Source organism: Pinus tabuliformis, chromosome 3_2, assembly GCF_031772625.1.
Source record: "Pinus tabuliformis cultivar Carrire ecotype Pingquan chromosome 3_2, CPIR1, whole genome shotgun sequence".
In the NCBI taxonomy this organism is placed as follows: domain Eukaryota; kingdom Viridiplantae; phylum Streptophyta; class Pinopsida; order Pinales; family Pinaceae; genus Pinus; species Pinus tabuliformis.
The window spans coordinates 959,284,659-959,299,543 of NC_142302.1; the positions used below are offsets into that span (position 1 = coordinate 959,284,659).

A 14,885-nucleotide genomic window follows, 5' to 3' on the forward strand; every position below is an offset into this window, starting at 1 on the left:
CATAAAATAAAGAAGAAGAGAAATTTTCCAAAAGTTGTTTCTGCTAAATATTTTGCACAGATAGAATGGTTTCCTATTTATTGTGGAGCGAATGAGCGGGTGGTTGCTTACTATTAACAAATTTAGCATTAAGTGGATCATTTTATAAGGAAATGAAACAACGGTACTAGTGAGCAGAGTGAGGATGAGGGATGAAGTTCCATTTGGGAGAGTCCTTCTAGCTGACAACATGACTGTGCTCCATCAAAAGTTGGAATGGAAAGTGCAACAGATTTAGAATTAAAGCTACACGGGCCTTCTCAAACGCGAAAACCTGAACGCACTAGAAGGGGCACGACCTTCTTATGAATACACATTGGACCTTCCCATGAAATGGTAGCCATAAAGCGTGGTCTCTAGGTCTTTGGCTGCACTATAACTCAAATTTGGACCATAGTTACCAAATTCACCTGGATCGAGGCGAAAAAACCGAATAGTAGAAGGAAATTCGATCCATTTGACAGCAGTTAGTATTCTAATCGATTTAGAAAGCTTGTCTGAACACAATAGATAAGGGTGCTTGCATATTCATGCATGCAAATAGAAGGAAATAAGTTGGAAGGCTATATTATTAATTTAAAATTTTCGTTTTTATAATTTCTATTTTGTTTTTGTTTTGAATGCCTCGAAATTCCCAACAATAGTGAATGAAAGAATTTGAACACTACAAGTGTGTGTATTTGATTAGGAATATATTTATGTTTTGAAATCAAGAGAAATTTTGAAGGTAGGAAGGTAGTGCTATTTTTTTTCAATTTTGTTTTAGAAATTTTATATTATATATAATTATTATATTTTAATTGCGTTTAACCATTTTTATATTATTTATAATTATAAGATTATTTAAATATTAAAATGACGAGGAAAATGAATCGAAGGTATCACATTTATATGAAGAGAAATATATATTTCAAAAAATAATTATATATATTACTAAATTTTTTTTGAATTAAAAATATTTTATCATATCAATCGAATTCGAATCTGAATTCAAATTTGGTAACTATGATTTGAACTACGGTTAGAGATTGGTATCAATCTCACAACCCATACTGTAAGGACCTACGGTCCATGTGATAGGCAGGATGAACTTCTTCGTGCAAAGACAAACGAGCTGCGGCCAAATGACAGGAATGCGATGTGTAAAATACACGTGGAGTAGAGTTGGTTGTGTGTTTATATGGCGGGGCAAGCTAGGCGAGCTACCCGTGGGCCGACTGTGTTAAAGTTGTAAACGGGCGAGCAAAGCAAGGGGCGGTCCCATGAGCTGGGTGGGTCGACCCACATCCTGAACGAGTTTACAATGCATGGGCATGTCGGTCGAGCGAGTAAAACGAGTCGGCTGGGTGGCACGACTCGCCCACCCACCATATATATTCGTGGTACGAGTTGGGAGGATGGACATAATCAAACATTCGATCATCAAACGAGTTTGGAGGTGAAGTGCGAGGAGCAGGCATAGTAGGCGCAGAACCAGAGGGCGTTCATGTGCCCGCCCGCCAGGCAGATAGACATGGAAGCTTGCACTAGTTCGGTGAACGAGTTGAACAAGTTTGGTGAATGGCTCAAACGAGTTCGGGTGGAGGACTACACGAAGGTGCGCCCGCCCTTGTTGAACGTGTTTGGGTGGAGGGCCGCACAAAGGTGCTCCCGCCCGTGTTGAACGAGTTCGGGTGGAGGGCCACACGAAGGCCTGCTCGCCCATGTTGAACGAGTTCGGGTGGAGGGTCACACGAAGGCATGCCCGCCCGACTAGTTGGTGACTCGGATAAAGACAAGTTGGGTGGAGGGCTGCACGAAGACGCGCCCGCCCAACCAGGTCGTGTACGAGGTGGGTACCCGGTGAGAGCGCCTGCGCACATGAGTTGGCAAGTTGGAAAAATGACTAACTGTGGATTGTGAAGATCACCACCGTGCAAGGTGTGCACGAGGTGGGAACTCTGTGGCAAGGACACAAGGTTGGAAATTTGTCCAAGTATGAAGCTTGGGGTTTCCAAGGTAATACTTGTATTTTTATAAAAGTGACAATATATTGAATTGGGCAGACTCATATCAGGGAGTTACCCCTCCTGTTATACTGTTGCAATTGTGTATGTGTGTTAATTGCTATGGATAATGATTGTGTATGGGTGTTCATTAGTATAAAGACTAATCTTAATACTTGGTAAAGAAAAATAAACTAAGTATTGAATGTTATGGCATAGTCCATGAACATAAGTATTGGTGAAAAAAAAGTGTTTAGTGGTGTTGCACCTCGCTATAAGTGGTTGAAAGACTACCGCTAGTGTAGGGGCATGACAGTTGGTATCAGAGCAAGGCTAGAGACTTGGAAGGGAGTTCAAGTTCTGCAGAAGCTGGGACAAGTTTGCAGAAAACTTGGTGAAGTGACAGTGGTGACAGGTGAAGTACAAGTGAAGGAAGTTGATCTCACTGACAAGTGGAATCAAGGGCTGGTTCAATTGTGCATGTACCTGGTGAATGGTGAAGAAGGCTGAATGGCAAGAATGGTAGAAGAACCTATGGTAGGTGAATCTAACCATAATGCAAGTGAAGTCTTCTGATACAAAGTGTTGGAGAAAGTGAGTAGATGAGGTTCTGACTGGGTTTCGATGAAGGTCGAGAATATGAAGATTCAAGAAAGCTATTCGGAACTAAGGAAAGAACTTGAAGAACTCAAGGACCAATGCGGAAGTACGGTGGATGGTGAACTTAGGAAACTTGATTAGGAGATCCGACATAATGGTCTTGGTCTTCAAGGGCTCTTGGATGAAAGAGCTCGACTAAGGAAGAAGAGTGCGATGGTGGAGACCAAAATCAAGTAGGTTGAGGAGGAGATAAAGAAGAAGCTTCTTGGTAAGAAGGTTGTTGTAATTGAGCAGGATGAGCTCAACTACATTGATAGGCTGGGGACTAACTATGGTGACAATCCAAAAGATGTTCGGAAGCTTAGATCTATGGAAGTAGCCAATGGGAACTTGGTTGGTTCACTTGAGCAGGACGCGATGGAGGACAAGCTTGAAGGAAATCAAGCTGAGCCAGGATCAAATTGCTTAGAAGAACCAAGCAAGGAAGTGAAGTACCTTAGCAGGAATTTCAAATTGGAGCACAAGCCAATGGACACTTTTGAGGCTGAATTCTTGAAGAAGGTTGCTGATGTAAGACACAAGATAAAGCCGACAGAAGGAGGTGATTCCTTGAAGCTAAGTTTTGTGCAGGTGACCATGAAAGGCAAGAGATTTGTAGCTTTGGTGGATACGAGGGCTACTCATAGCTCCTTAAGCAAGAAGGCAACAAAGTCTTTTGGGATGAATGCTGAGATGGAGAAAGAGTGGAGTGCTTTCAAAGAAGTCAACTCTACCATGAAGGCTGTTACTCGTATGATGGAGAACACTCAGGTGATAGTGGGCTCATGGTTTGGGAAGTTGGAATTGAGGATTGTGGACATGGATAATCATTCTATGGTGTTGGGGCAAGATTTCATGAAGTTTGCACAAGCCATACCAATGGTGGACAGGGACATTCTCTTGATCACAACTGAAGGAAGGACTATGTTCGTTCTGATGAATAGAAGGAGTTGCTTGGGGTATAGACCAAGGATGAATTTTATGACTTTGTATCCCAATGATCCGAATGTGAAGCATGAGGATGTGGAGCAAAGAGGACTTGGGAGTATGACTCAAACAATGAAGGAAGGGAAGTTGATTGACTTCGTTGCAAGAGCGAGGAAGAAGGAAGCAAGTGAGAGGTCAATCTCATGAATCTTAAAGCACTTGGCAGAGACATCTTCTACTAAAAATCTTCACGATGGAGTTGTAAATGAAGGGAGTCCGAGTACTACTTCAGAAGCAGTGGTTGGAGAAGATTATGCAGGTGGATATCGAGCTGGAATAATGGAGTTTTGCAGGTATGCTATGGGCATATATGACTTTCAGTTGACAAAGGGTAAGCTTGGAGAGCTTGGGTGTACATGTGAAGAGATTGAGGTTGTGCACAGATACTTGAGAACACAGCACCAATCTGATACATGGGTGGATGAGAGTCAGGGAGGAAACTTCCTAGCCCTCCTTTGTTGGTAGACAACCTTGGAAATAGGTTGGTGCAGGGACCTTGATTGGAGGGGGCTGCACCAACTTAGTAAGGGGCCTTGGGGAAAGGCTTCTTTATGACAGATTGCAAACTTGGATGAAGATGACCAGATGATGAGATGAAGTCTACTTCGAGTGGATATCATGGGCAACTAGAGTCGTGGAAATCCGGTTGGAGACAGGGAGTATGGCGGTTTATGCACGGACAATATGCAAGGGCATGTGTAGAGGTGTCACTCATGGGCATCCTATGGGGAATACTGAGGCTAGGATGTTGTGCAAATGCTATTGTGACATGGAGATATGTGGATGAGCCGATGGAGAGGTTGTACACTCTTATATAACAAGACCATGGGCTATATGCAAATGTTGTGGATGGGATGGAGATTCCATGGACCTGACCATGGGAATTAGAGAATATTCTTGATGAGTCCGAGATGTAGCAGAAGTTAGAGAAAGACTGATGATGACATAAGGATGTGCATTCTTATGGGTTGGACGTGATGGTTGGATTATCTACCCAAATAGTTCATGTCATGAGGGGTATCGGTGTGTAGAGGTGTGTTGGCATTGTGTTGGAGTATCTTGACGACAGATTACAGGATGGGACGACACATGGTGGAGTTAGTCATTTTACATATGTTGCAGGGATGTTTGCATTATATGGACTAGGTGATATCATGGATAAGATTGTTCGGATATGATTATCTTGGTGGCAGGTGGTTGCCAGGATGGTATATTGTTGAGGACGACAATGACTTCAGGTGGAGGAGGATGTAAGGACCTGCGGTCCATGCGACATCAGGACGAACTTCTTCGTGCAAAGGCAAATGACCTACGGCCAAATGACAGGAATGCGATGTGTAAAATACACATGGAGGAGAGTTGGTTGTGTGTTTATATGGTGTGGCAAGCTAGGCGAGCTACCCACGGGTCGATCATGTTAAAGTTGTAAACAAACGAGCAAAGGAAGGGGCGGTCCCATGAGCTAGGTGAGCCGACCCACATCCTGGACAAGTTTACAATGCATGGGCATGTCGTTCGGGTGAGTGAAATGAGTCAGCTGGGTGGCATAACTCGCCCACCCACCATATATATTCATAGTGTGAGTTGGGAGGACGGAAAAAATCGAAAATTCGCTCGTCAAACAAGTTCGTAGGTGAAGTGTGAGGAGCAGGAGTAGTAGGCACAAAACCGTAGGGAATTCATGCAGACAGACACAAAAGCTTGCATGATTTTGGTGAACGAGTGGAATGAGTTCGGTGAATGGGTCGAATGAGTTCGAGTGGAGGATCGCACGAAGGTGTGCCCGCCCATGTTGAACAAGTTCGAGTGGAGGGCCGCACGAAGGTACACCCGCCCATGTTGAACGAGTTAAGGTGGAGGGCCGCACGAAGGCGTGCCCGCTCGTGTTGAATGAGTTTTAGTGGAGGGCCGGACGAAGGTGAACCCGCCCAATGAGTTGGTGACTTAGGTGAAGACAAGCTGGGTGGAGGGCTGCACGAAGGCATGTTTGCCCAACCAAGTTGTGCACGAGGTGGTACCCAGTGAAGGTGCCCGTGCACATGATTTGACAAGTTGGAAAAACGACCAAGTGTGAATTGTGAAGGTGACCACTGTGCAAGGTGTGCACGAGGTGGGAACTCAGTGGCAAGGATAAAAGGTTGGAAATTTTTCTAAGTATGAAACTTGGGGTTTCCAAGGTAATACTTGTATTTTTATAAAAGTGAAAATATATTGAATCGAGCAGACTCATATCAAGGAGTTCCCCCTCCCCTTATATTGTTGCAATTGTGTATGTCTATTAATTTGTGTCGATAATGAATGTGTATGGGTGTTCATTAGTATAAAGGCTAATCTTAATACTTGATAAAGTAAAATAAACTAAGTATTGAATGTTAAGGCATAGTCCATGAACATAAATATTGGTCAAAATAAAGTGTTTGGTGGTGCCGCACCTCGCTATAAGTGGTTGAAAGACTACCCTCCAAAACAACCCGATTAGCATGCTTTGATCAATATGCAAGCTGAAGAAATACATAAATCAGTGCGAGAATTTACAATAAAATGGTTCTTTGCATCTACCCCAATAATATATTCCCTCCCATTTTTCATCTCTTTGACTTTTGAGACAATTTTCACCCATTTAGACTAAGTAACATCGATAATGGATGGTAAATCATTAGCAGCTAAAACCAACAGTGTACCTCGTCAAAGCAACTCTTTTGCGGAAAGTAATATCCCTACTACAAGATCTTCATTATCCACAAACATGACAACCTTTTTCTAAGACTTCCTCATCAAACGTGGCTTGAATGTTTCCAAGTCATTAATGACCAGTGGTCAAGGTAGTAAGTTTGCACATCTAGCCAAAAAGGACATGCCATCCCTTTTGAGCACTTCAACAAGATTTGTAGGACCCGAATAAAAAATATTGCATGCAAATATTCCCCTTATCAATTTTTCTAAACACTTCCCGCCATCTTCAGTGCTATCAAAAAGGGTTACAACCAAGTGGTCTGCACAAAAATACACAATGAAGTGGCCTTCCGTGGATTTTGGGAGCTTCCTGTAATTCATCCAATATTTTTCCATTCCTCTTTGAAAACTTAGCTGCTATAGCCTGGGTATTTGAAACAGAGTCATCTAGCTATACATGTTTCCTAAAGAAGGCGATGGACTTCGTGAAGATGTCAATCAAAGTGAGCTCAACTAGAGTGGTTATTTGAGCTCACCACAAGCATGGATTCAAACATGATGGAAAGAACCATGGAATGGTTGATCCAATAGTTAGAGATGGATGGAGATCCTCATAAGTTTTCCTTGCCCGATGAGGTTCTCATTGTTGACCCAAATCACACGATGATGAATATAGGCCTGTCACCAACCACAAAATGTAAGCATAAGTGAGAAAAGGATGAATGTGATAGAAGAGTTTGAATACCCACAAAATGTATATTACAAATTGTCTAACTAACTAAAAAAATTCCCCATAAGTCTGACAGCCAGACCATTGAATGGCTCTTCAGAACATATGGGTTATCTACAATACTACCAGAATAGTCCATTCAATGACCACAACACGTATTTGTTTTTCCACCATCACTCATACAAGCTTCAATGGCGCTTATTTTAGTCCGAATAAAGACACCTCGATTGCCTCTCATGATGATCTGCATAATGTTACAAGACATTAGGAACAAAGAAATTTTATAGAGCCAACTTTGAATGAAAATCCAACTTCACTACAATATGGGTTTGAACCTCTTTCACTTCCCTGGAATTTCAATTTTCCACCTTTCGCGGCCTGAGGCACTGCAACTCTATTGCAATTTACTTCATCTGGTTAGTAGCAAACTATGATGCAACGAAATTTTATGAACTTCCAGTCATAATTTCCTAATGGCGAAGGAAGAATGAGAGTGAATGATGGATTGAATAGGGAGGGGATAATAAAGCACATTTGAACCATCAAAGGAACTATGTTGGGTTTGTATGTCAATTGAATGGGTGTTGCAAGTAAAGGAAATGTCGGCATTCCAAATCGCATCTTCAATGAATGATCAATCAAACCCAGTACTGATAAAGGATTGTAAACAAAAGAGAGAAATAATCTATCTTTTTAACTAAGAAAAATCCTGATTTTCCAAAAGTATGTCGTGTTTTAACAATTTTAACCACACCACATAGGCTTCACATATAACAAAAGAATATGACTCTCCACACATCGCTACATCCTCATTTCAAAAGAAATTGGAGTATTTCACCTTATGGATATGACACAAGTTTGAATTTTCTAATAAATATACAATAAAACCACAAGGAGAGGATCTTTGACCACCATACCAAAAAGGAATTCACAAATGAGCTAACCAATGCTTGATTGCTTGTCTACTCCAAATATTGTAATCAACTACTTGGAGATTGCTCTGATCCATTGATGTGCTATAATAATGAATCAGCCTTGCACTTAGCCCTTTCTGTGAATCTAACAATGGTTCATAAGCTCAAAGTTATCAGGCTGCAATAAGATGTCATGGATGACTTGTACATAGTGCAAGAAAAATAGCAGCTACATTTTCTCGGTTTCGAGGTGAGCCATCTCTAATTAATTATACCAATATTTGGATTGCATAAACATTGCAGATAGTTATTTTACCCTCTTAATGACTTGCAAGAATTGCTAGTATAGCAGGCTCTTGATCAACCATCCTTGCACTAGGATTTACTAGAAAATGCATCAATGGGGACAGAACACTAGCTCTCACAACCCTTTCCTTGTTACCTTCAGAGATTGATAAATTAAAGAGTGATGTGGCAACATCTTTCTGGCCTCTCTAGATCCCCTCACAAATCAAGCCAACCAAAGTCCACCATATGAACCAATGGTTATCTTGTTCTCATCAACAACTAACAAACTAAACAAAGTTACAACATTTTCTCTTGCTTCAATGCTACCAACGTTGAGAACCTCAACAATAGGAGGAATTTCCCGAGCGATAACTATTGCACCCTTGTTGTTTTAATAAATGTACAAGTTAAGAAGAATTGTCAAAACATTCTCTTGTGTTCTAGGATACGGTTTGGACAACATATTAACTAACAAAGGAATGGCTCAAACCTCTGCAATAAAAATCTTGTTATATCCATTTTTTTGGCTAGAAGATGTTGCTACTCTTTCGTCTTCAGGAGTCCCACTCAACAACTTTTGCAGAAGAACATCCATAGTCTCTCGGTCACCAAAGTTATCAACCATAGATCCACATGCCTTTCCATTTTTTCTAGACAACAATCTCTTTAGTAGTTCAACACCATTAGTTTCACACCATTGTACAATCACACTTTGCAATACATACTTAGGTGTCAAAACTACATGTGGAAAAATATGTTATGTTTTAGGACAATTTCTATGTCTGGAATCTATCCGTTTATGTATGCAAGCCCATTCATATGTCTCTTTTGTAGGCACAATAACAAGATCTTTCATTAGCTCGAGGGAATTCAGACAACAAAATTCATCAAGAATAATAGGAGAGCTAGAGACCACCACAAGAAATAGTTTCTTCTTTTGTCTCCTTGATCCTTCTTCAAGCGGCCCGATTTCCTTGACCTATGACTTCTTCAGCTTTTGTTGGACCTTAACCTATGATTAGTATGAGGTTTTGTGGGCTCTAATGTCACTGGGGTCTGTTGTCACTATTGAGTGATTCAAACCCTAGTTAGCCTGCTTGCATCTGCCAAGTGTGTATCTGTATATGCCCACCATGCATGTTGTCCTTTATCTAAAGTGGAGAGTACAACACCCCCCTGAACATGGAAGACAACAAAGCCTATTTCTTCTCCACCCCGCACATAAAAATATTTGAAAAATATGTACATGTGTTATATTTTCACTAGATAGAACAAGAACAATAGATTATTGGGATTGATGGGAATGAATAGTGTTTGCCCAACCAAACCCCACAATGAAAACACCTTGAGTGTAATTATTATCATTTTATTTTTACCTTAAGGACATGTCTTACTATAGTGCAGTGTCCATAAATATATTATTATTATTTTAGTTTTATATCAAAGAATGGTGTTTTAGCATAGTGTAGTGTTGATAAATGAGCATAAATATTTAAATTTTTGGTTCAATATGGAAAATGTGGTATATTCAAAATTTGAAGTATTAGACAAATAATAATGAAACATAAGCTAACTAAAAATATACAAAAAATAATAATAATAAATGAATAAATTGAATTGAATTTTATTTTATTTTGTAACTCTTTATTAATAAAAATAAAGATAAATATATTTTATAAAAATATATGTGATATTAAAATAAATTAAAATAATAATTATTCATAAGCATAGTATTTCATAACATATAATTAATAAGTATATAAAAACTTATTAAATTTAATTAATAAGTTTTTTTTAATTATATATATATATATATATATATATATATATATATATATATATATATATATATATATATATATATATATAAGCTATGTATATCACATTAAACAATTAAGTTAAAAATATACTAAAACATGTGAAAGAAAAAATGTCAAAATAAGAAATTTATATAAATGTAAATAATATTATTAAAGATAAAATAGAATTACCTTAAGTTTTAAGTTCTAATTTACGAGGAATAAAATATTTTAAGTTGTAAATTTTTAGTTTTGCATTCAAAAACAAGTCTCCATCTTTAGAGATTCAACCCCTTTAATGACTTGGAAGGTCAGGAGTTAAAATGAGTATATTTTGATGTATTACTGAACACAATAATTTAATGTATTATATAAGATAATAATAGTCATATAGAAAGTTAACTAAATGATATATACATAAAATGTGTGTTTTGCAAGGTGAGTTTCCCACTTTTGAAGGCTGATACTCACTTTTTCAATGCTCTCAGGATGTTGAGAGGCTTGAGAAAACTTTCCATGGAAATGGAGGGAAATGTTACCCTAATGTTGATTCAAGTTTATGGAGGCAATGAAATGAAAGACAGATTACTAAACCAAGCCATAGAGATACAATTAAAGTTAACTTCAACTAAATAATGGGAAATGTTCAAAATTGTATACAAGTAGAATGAAAAAAACTAGCTTAAATGTTGGAAGCATATCTCTGAGAGGAGATGTGACTACTACGTGCCTTCCTGAAATTTATTATAGTGAGAATCATATGCATTTTTATCATGAATAAGCAATAGGAATACCATATACATCCAAAAACCTTACACTAGGAGTTGAAGCGTCAAAGGTTTATTAAACCTGATGGGGTAAGTTGGAATGTCAACTTCCAAGGGTCATAACTTTGGCATATGATTTCTGTTTGGCGCAAATGATATCATGTCTTTAAATTTCTATCCAAGGAATAGAATTTGTGCATGTCAATAATGAATATGTCCAATCTTGATCTATTTTCACAAAAATACACCATATAGGACCTCAAAAAGACTATGCAAATTTGGGACTTGGAAACTCCCAAAAATAAAAAACTACCAAAGTAGGAAACTCTACTTCAAAATAATAAATTATTCTATGAGTTAGGTGGAATAAGAGGTTGGACATCGATATACACTTAGATCAGTCCTCCCCCCTTAGGAATCAATGGTCCTCATTGTGTTGAGTGTCTCCATTACATTGAGTGCCTCCAGTAGATGGTTAAACTTGTGCTGAATTTGGTCCCTCATGAGCCACTTGCCTTGGTGCATAAGCTAGCCTATTTTGGCAACATAATAAATTTTGGTAGTTTGTTGATGAGTGCTCTTAAGTTTTGTGTCCAGGACTTGATCAACCATGGCATGTTCAATGCAATGTGGGTTGAGCTCTATCAGTGTCAGTTGATTTGCAATTTCTGATGTGTCCAATAATGGTGGATAGTATAGTTGAGGGCGATCAACACTAAAGTTTCGATGTAGGCCAAGGAATGGGGTATAGTTAGTTCAAAATTGTTGTCCCCCACACCATTGGAGATGGTGTAAGGTCTATATTAATGAATCCACTTCTTTTGATGGGACCCTATAATGTGTTCCTTCTATGAATTTAACCTAATCTTGTCTCCCACCTGAAACTTGTGTGGCACCTGGTGTTGGTCATGGAATTGTTTGTACTTAGAATTGTCTCTTTCCAAGATATTATGAACCTAGTTTTGGTTGTGCTAAATCCATTCAATAAACATCGTATCTTTGTAGGCTTAATATTAAACATGTCCATATTTGGCTTGGGTAGTTGTAAAGGGAAGTACAACATTGATGGGACTGGATGGTTGAAATTTGATGCCTAACAAAATGTGGTTGTGGCCAATTGAGCTATTGAGAGCTCTGTTATATTTGTGCTAAGCATAGGGGAGACTCTAATCCCATATGCATGGAATATTTGAGTTGTACATGCACAAAATATGCATGATAATGTTCTTGATGACCTCTGTCTGGCCATTAGTCTGGGCTTGGAAGGTAGTTGGTTTGGTGAGTTGTAAATCCGAAAATGAGTGAAGGATCACCTATAATGTGGTTAGGAACCTTCTATCCTTATTTAATATCATGGTCTATGGGGTCTGCAAATGTATCCATACCCTTTTGAAGGAAATATTGGCGGTGACTCTATTGTTATACTCTTCTTCTAGGTAGTCAAAATGGGCATCTTCAAAAATATATCAAAGGTCACAAACACATAGTCAATACTATACTTTAAAAAAGGAATTCCATACATATAATCCATCAAGTTGAATTCTTAAGGCCCAGTGAATTAGGCAGAGGGGCATACAAGCCTTGTTTCTTAATGGTTTGTTAGGTAATGGCATAAGAAGTGTAGGACCTGATATTCTTGCCAACATCCTCTCAATGTTTTGACCAATAGAAATACTTTTGTAGTGTTAGCACTCTTTCCTACACACCAAAGTTCCCTGATACTAAACTATAATGTTACTCATAGATCATCATGGCAAGCTTGCTTAAAGGAACATAAAGGCATCGCAGTTGGTATAACACTACATCCTTGAGGTTGAAGTGTGGAACTTGCTTTCCTGCCATTAACATATGGTATGTGGTAGTGGATTATGAGTCACTATTGTATAGTTGTAGCCATACAAAAGTATCTTCCGCACATGAATTTTCTACCTTTCTCGTATTTGGTGCAAAAATGAAATGTTGTAGCTATGAGGACCATTTTGATATGGTGATCATTTTGTAACTTCCCTTGTGTCTAAATAAATTGAAGAGGTTTTGATTGGTGTGGATGATCATATACTTCCCTAGAATATAATGTTTCCATTATCAGTAGTCCTGCGCGATAGAATACATCTCCTTATCATAGGTGGGATATCTATGAATAATATGAGAGAGTGTTTCACTATGATAAGCCATCGAGTGTCCTTGTTGAATGAGTATTGCACCAATAACATATTTAGAGGAATATATGTAGTTCTCAAATGGTTACTAGAGGTATGATACGGTGAGGAATGGTGTGAACCAAAGGTTGTATTCCATCTCATCAAATGTTATATATTCTTATTGAATCCAAAAAAGTATTTTCTTCTTCTCTACCACTGGTTACTTGAATTGAGTGCTAAGCAATATAAGAGAACCTTATCATGAATCTTCGGTAGAATTTAGCAAGGCCCAAGAAGTTGCGAAGATCTATTATGGTGACCACGGTCAGAAAATATTGAATCACATGGATGTTTGTTGGATCCAAATGAACTCCTTGCTCATCACTAATGTAGCCTAGGTATTGGACCTTGTCCATGTTGGAAAATAAATTTTCCAAGTTACCAAATATTTTGTTTTGTCACAATATGTTGAGGACTTGCTAAATATGTTGTAGGATTTCTTCCCAAATCTTGTTAAAGATGAGGTTATCATATAAATATACCACCATGAACAAGTTTTTGAAACACCACAAGGTATCATCCATCATCTTCATGAAAGTTGCTAGGGAAATTACCAAACAAAAGGCATGAACAACCATTCAAAAGCACCCTCCTTAGACTTGAAATAAGTCTTCCACACACCAATTGGTTTTTTTGGGACTTGATGGTAGACTTAAAATAAATCTTATTAAAATACGTGACACGCTTGATCTTGTCAATCCAAGGAATTTGGTATTGATTCCCAAATTTGATTTTGGTCAGGGATCGATAATTAATACAAAGTGATGATCTCCCAAATCTATTTTACACAAGTAAAATTAGGATTCCACAAGGTGATGAAGTTAGTTGGATGTGAACTCTTTGGAGTAGCTCCTAATTATGTTGCTTCATTTCCTTATTTTCCTGGAGAGAGTGATGATAGATTGGCCCATTGGGTAGTGGTGCATCAGGGGTTAGCTCGATTGAATACATGAATTAATAGTGTATCGATACTTGCGTGGGTGAGGAGAATATGTCTCTATACTCTTTCATGATATTATTCACTTACAACTCCTGCTTGAAAGAGCCCTATGTGGAGGCCATGGTTGTGGACATAATATTCCCACTGCTTTGAGATCGAATCAAGAGGAAGACAAATTTCCTAGTTTAGGTGATGATCTTATTTCATTACCTTGTAGCAATGAAAGTAATGGATGTATGTAGGGATATCTCTAGTATTTTGTATATTTGTCTACCCAAGGTAATAATAACACTACAATGTCTATGGTCATACATAATATGTTGTTTCCAGAAACATTGTTGGCCTAATAGAACATCACAAAACTCAAGGGGAGAAACATCACATGACACCTCATTTGTGAAAGGATTAATAATATAGGATGGATGGAATTATTGGTTGGCATTGAGATCTCACCCTTGGTTGAGGCACCCAATGGTGTATGGCTGCAGGTATGGCATTGTCGATAGGAAAAACCACTTAATGGCATTTATTTAGATGAGGTTCTTTGAACTCCTGCTACTAACAATAAAATGTAGTGGGGGATCCTACACCCACATTTGTGAGTGGAAGGGGCATTCATCTTCCTCTGGATCTTAAGACTCACATTGCTAGACCTTGGTGGTGGAGACTTTGGCATTGGTTTCTATATCATTTACCTATTTTATCTTATCTAGCTCTATTTTAGAGTTAAAACTTGTGCCTAATTATGAAGCTTTTAGCTCGCCCACCAATGATTGCATTGTGTGTAATTCATTAGTGTTATGAGTGGGGCTCTTATGGAACTTACACCATTTTCATGTGATTTTTTTCCTCTTCGTAGTACCATTCTTCATTTGCGACATCAATGGGTTGTATTGTGTTGGTACTTCCTTTCTTTGTTCTTT

General features: G+C 38.5%; 2 pseudogenes; both read right to left on the reverse strand.

Annotated features, from left to right (window-relative positions):
• Positions 1-1,604: 1,604 nt before the first annotated feature.
• On the reverse strand, positions 1,605-7,291 carry LOC149183826 (damage-control phosphatase At2g17340-like; annotated as a pseudogene).
• A 742-nt stretch (positions 7,292-8,033) lies between these two features.
• LOC149183827 (U-box domain-containing protein 12 pseudogene) lies at positions 8,034-9,642 on the reverse strand (annotated as a pseudogene).
• Between the last annotated feature and the right edge of the window lie 5,243 nt (positions 9,643-14,885).